Below are 6000 nucleotides of genomic sequence, written 5' to 3'. Positions count from 1 at the left end.
AAACTGCAATTTCAGATTTTTTCTCAATCATCCCTCAAGCTTGTGGAAGACATGATTACATTGTAGAGTAAAATACTTCCTATAGGAAATGTGTTACCAGTTGCAAAAGGCTGAATTTATGTTGTGAACAGGACAGCATGATTACAGGTAGAGTAAGGAGAGTGTTTCTGGGTTTGTCTATTTGATTGCTACCTTGAAACTTGTCTTCTGCCTCTTTGGTGCTTAGTAAGTCACTAAGAACAAACACCTCATAGGTAATTAGTAATTACATGTGCCTGAAGAAAAGAGTTTTCCAAATCAGACTGTATCACCCATATGTATTCACTGAATAGAGAGCTGCTGGGTAAAAACAGTTGTAGTCTGTGTGAAGAGAGGTTGTGCTAGAATATATATGTTTACAAAAAAAAAAAAAAGTGGAAATTGAGGATGCATATTGCACCTGCATTTCAAACATTGTGATTTAATTAGCAACTTAAATCTTTTATTCAAGCTTTCTAATGTAATGTTTTATGAATGTTACTTGATATCTTAATCATCTGTACTTAAATGTAGTGCCTAATATGTTTTTATAACATGTGCTATGAACTGTGTAAACTCATAAATTCTGAAACTTCAGAATGATGTTGACTTCCAGACTGAAAACAAGTAACTGATTTAGTAGAGATGCAAATGTAGACGTATGGCATGTATTTTGATCCTGTTCCAAAATGTCGACAGCATAACTGCATTATACATATCTTTGGACTTTTTAGTGAAAGAATACAGTGCATGTATATTCTGTAGCAAGCATTAAGCAAGTGAACACAGAAGGCACATTTTACAGTGAATATAAATAGTTTTACTGAATCAATAGTATTGGATTATCTCAGACAAGCAGCAGCATTTGTGTTAAAAGTGCATGCTGTGATTTTGCTGAAGTCTTTGAAGTTACTTTTTGTCTTTTTTCTGCTATACTAAAGTATTAGATCATCTCTACTGATGATTTCTAATCACTACTCTTAAATTTACATGTTGATTGATAAGGCAGGATTATCATGTGATTAAGAATGAATAAGAAATGAGGAAATCCTGTTCCCAGCAGTGTCCCAGATTTGTTTTGTGACTGCTTAAATAGCTTAGCCTCTCGGTATTCTTTTCCTCATTTAAGTAAATAGAGGGCATCAATGTTCTCTTTCCTTGTGGAAGTATACAGCAGTAATGTCTCCTGTATTTGTGAATACTAGTAAGGTAATCAGATGTGTTAATGATAAAGACATAAATTTCATTTCTAGTGAATTTCAACTACTATTTGTAATTGGTTTTGGAAGCAAAATAGGATACTTGTTTTCTGCCATTTTTCTTCCAAATTTCATTATATTCATATGAGACTGGGTAATCTTTTTAAAGAAATTCAGAGAGAATAAAGAACAAGAACCACCTTGTCCTGTGTCTGGCTCTAATAAAAGGTACATGTGGGGTGGGATATACTGATAAAAAAAAGAGATATTTTGACTGAATATTTAACAACCTGTAATGCACTCTTTTTTTTTTTCTTTTTCCCCCTTTTTTGAGTACAGCATTTTGAGAAAAGCTGGTATTTCTGACAAATCTCAACTTTTCAAATATTATAGTACTGGTGAAAATAGATTTTTATATTTAATTACATGTGACATACTATCCAATTAAAAGTCTGACATTTTAAATTAGCTAAGTTTTGGAGGAGAATTAGCTGAATCCAGAAATAGGTTCATGGAGACGTACAAGAACTGAAGAGTTTCAAGTAACCCTTTCACATCTCTCTTATTTAAGAAATGTGTGCCTCTTAACACTTCACGTAGGAGGAAGGTGGTTTCTTGTGAATACCAGAGCTTATAGAGTGACCTATGAAAAAAAAGGAGGAAAATGAAATAAAATGGATGCAGAACAAAAGACTCTAATTTTGTTCCAGGAACTACATCATAGGTAAGAAGTATGAATATATCCTTTTATGCATTAAGATTTACCAACATGAAACTGGCACACTAGCCTTTTTGCATCATCACATTCCTCTGCACAGGACCAGTGGCAAAACAGTTAAAAATTCGTTGCAAGGGGAAAAGGGGTGCGAAGGATGAAATTTCCACATTCATTGAACTTCTTAACTTTTTTTTTTTTTTGGTTCTGTTTTTCATTTTATGATTCACTCAGATTGTTATCATGTTGTCTGGAAAAACAAAGAAGGATTTCAGCTAAGTAGAATTGTGGACTATATGTAACTGATAAGTAAGACAATGACACTGTCTCCCAACTTAAAAGTCCACCTTATTAATTATTGTATCTAGTTGTTGTAATATCAATATGAACCTCTGATGAAATTTATCTCCTAAAGAAGTGGAAAATTCTGCAATATCAATGTCACAAAGACATATAAACAGGAATATTTGTCCCATTTAATATTCCTTCTGCTCTTCTGGAGCAGGCTGCTCAGTCTCAAGGAGAGACAAGGCAATATATGCCTTTGAACCTTATTATGTTTTCCTCTTGTTCTCTAGAACTATAGGAAATGTCTCTTACCCCATACAGATACTGGAGTTCACAGACCTGCTTGCTTCAAAGTCAGTAAGTGCATTCTTTGAAGAACAGGTTCCTTTATATTCTTAGTACAACTTGGGGTGGAATCAGATGTATGATGAGATATATCCATCCCTGGAAACATTCAAGGCCAGGCTGGATGAGGCTCTGAGCAACCTGATCTAGTTGGGGATGTCCCTGCCCCTTGCAGGGGGGTTGGACTAGATGACCTTTGAAGATCCTTCCAACCCTAACCATTCTATGATTCTATGATTCTATATGACTACGAGTGAATTAGGCTACACATCACACACAGTGTGACTACGAGTGAATTAGGCTACATATCAGCCTAATCTGTTAATTTAGACTTGTGTTCCAGGCATTAAATCACTATTTAGGTTGTCTTACTTACTAGCAAAACCCACTTGGAAAAAAAGCAGTCATTGCAAATGCAGGAACTCTCAAATTGTAGGAGAAACGATCAGATGATTCATGGATGCTTACAGACTGCACGGGACATTTGAGAACACCTGAGGTTTGAGCTCTGCCTTGGAAGTTTGTGTGACTTTTAAAATTTCTGTGATATTTTAGGTTGCAGTTTTCTGTAACTGCACAAAATAATGTTTTTATATCTTTTTGAGCCAACTAACCCATTGCTGCTCTAGGGAATTTTTATCATCAGTGGTAGTGGATATTAACAATTTGCTAGTGTTGCCTCACCCTCAGGTTAGGTGTGGTGGTGGTTTTTAATAAGTTATCAGACAGATCTACCTAGATCTTGCAGGTGACGGTGACAGGTCACTTCCTCTTTGAAAGCACAAAAATATATAAGGAAATCTAGAGGCCTTCACAAAACTGCTTCAAAATAAATCCAGCTTAACAAGGCTGATACAGGGTGCTTGCTACTTTATCGATACAAATTCAAAAGCTAACCTTTCTGTAAAATAAGTTAAACAATTATGTTCTGTTCTATCACAAGCTAGGTAGACTCCTAGCTACACAGCATTTGTCTCCAGAAATTGCCTCTATGTGCAACTTTGAGGAAATGAGGTACAGAATAGAGAATATTTCATGTTAGTGGACAGAAATAAACCATGACAAATGTGTAAAGATGTCAGGATTACTACCATACACCTTCATAGGTAAAAATTCCAAATTAAAAGTGTCTAAACAGATTGGAAAACCATCTTAAAGACAAACCAAGCCTAATACAAAAACTTCACCATTCTTGTTAATACCTAATCCTTATGAATTAAATTCCTCACTATGGTTTGAGTAACCTTTTTAATGCAAAATAAATTTTCAGTTTTCTAGATAAACATAGCATGATATGTTCAGATTATTACATATTTAAACAGTCATGATTGAATGCTCTGCCAAATTATGAAATACAGATTATTAGCTCTTTCACTTCCATCAGTGAATACTTTCAGCTGTGAAGTTTTCAGGATAAGTGCTAAAACACTTTTCTTATTTAGTTGTTTACTTTAAATGCTCTAGTCAATCTCATGAGGACTGCTCAGAAGAGAAAAAAAAAATAGAATTAAGGTCCTTGTTTAAATCTGATAACAAAAAAAAAAAAAATGTTCTTTCTTATGCTTTCTACAGTCTCCTCTCTTTAGAGTGCAATACTAAGATTCCCCAATAGATGCCCTAAGAGATCTCTTATAAACATCACAACTAAGTACTGAAATTGACTATCTTCAATTTTCTCTTTGGCTGTTTTTTCTATTTTTTTCTTTTTTTTTTAATAGAATCTGTATTACCTGCTATCAAGTGGTTTTAGATTTATGTTTTTAGATTTCAATGATAATGAATAATGAAATTATTTTATCCCAAATGAAGTCAAAAAGGGTGGATGATAAGAAATTAAATATTTATGCTAATTTCTCAATTATTTTTCAACAGTAATTTTTAATGTGCACACTAATTCTGTAGTGTAATATCTCTTTATTTTTTAATCAGTTGCTACTTTATATTCACAAGATGAGAATGTAGGCGACGTCATCTTGTCAGAATCATTATCATTGCAAAGCTGCTACACACTGAAATGACCTCACAGCATTTATTTGATTAGAAATAACAGAAAAATCTACAGATCTAACCTCAGAGTCCAGGCTTTTTTTTTTTTTTTTTCCCCTCCCTGAGTCTCCATCTGCCGCTTTGTGGTATACAGTTCTATTATTTTGATGCATTTCAAAGATAGATTTCTTGTGTGTGAACACTATTGTGTACTCCTTTTATTTAAGGAATGGAGTCTTTTTGTGACAACTGGCTCTGAGAAGACGTGGGGTAAACCTTAATGTGCCTTTATGATCCTTTTGTCATTTGGGAGAGATCCTGAGCCAGATGGTTGGCACAACCTTTCTCCAAGCCACAAGCAAGCTAATTTTCTTCTATACCATTTGCCAGTGTCTGCCATTCTGGTGCTTATGATGCCCCGCTGTTATAAAGCACAGGTCTCAGTACACTTTATTGTGCCTTTTGATCAGCACAGAGTTGATAGTGGACGCATCATTATCTTTCATGAAAACATTAGACAGACATTGTGTGAATTAGACCCATGGAAGACAAGGGAAAGGTGTATGTGTCCAAACTTCATGCTGTGTGTGTGTGAGAGAGAAAGAGATTTGGAGGATTATTTATGCCATCTCGTGTCAGAGCAGGCTGAGAGGGTTTTTTTTTTTTTTGCTGTCATTGACTTGAGGCTAATCAATGAACTTCACCAGTAGCAGCTGCACTGAAGGGGCAGCTGTCCTCTTCCAATTAAAAAAGAAAAAAAAAAGGAAGTGGAATTGCCTAAAACTATTTCTGTTATTAAGCTACAAATACAAGTATGTTTAAAGTGTTGCATATTACTGATGCAAAGGAAAAAAAAAAAAAGAGGCTTTTTGGGTGAGTTGCTTTTTTTTGGTCTTGTTTACTACTTTGTAACTGTCAAGCCAACTAGAATCACAAATTAATTGATAGCTGTATCAGATTTTAATATTCTGAATTCTTTGTTTTCTTGATGCTATTCACAGGAACACTTTTCTCATTTTGGATGTTTAAAGATCTACTACAGAAAAATAAATCATAGCTTTTGCACTTACAGGTGGTGGGTGGTACAAAGACATACAGAAATCACTGAAATAATCCAAAGAGTGAGTAACAGTGCAAAACTCTGAAGTTTCCTTTTTTTTTTTTTTCTTACTTGATTGCTAATACAAAAACCCAAGCACAAAAGTTGATTTTAAGTAGCTTTAGAAGTGCCAGCAGTAGAAAAGCCAAGAGAAGAAAAATAGCAACTTCTGAAATTCTGTGCTTACTCTCGAATTCTGCATTCATTTCACAGGCAAATAATTCACAAGAAAGGCTTATTCATGGTTTAAAAAACGAAACAAAACAGATTAAAAAAATACCTCAAACAAACCAAAATCCAAAACCCCAAACAAACAGAAAACAACGCTAGTCAAATAAAGTTACTATTGT

This window comes from Chlamydotis macqueenii, chromosome 4, assembly GCF_036417535.1.
Source record: "Chlamydotis macqueenii isolate bChlMac1 chromosome 4, bChlMac1.mat, whole genome shotgun sequence".
Taxonomy (NCBI): Eukaryota; Metazoa; Chordata; class Aves; order Otidiformes; family Otididae; genus Chlamydotis; species Chlamydotis macqueenii.
This window is presented reverse-complemented; position numbering follows the sequence as displayed.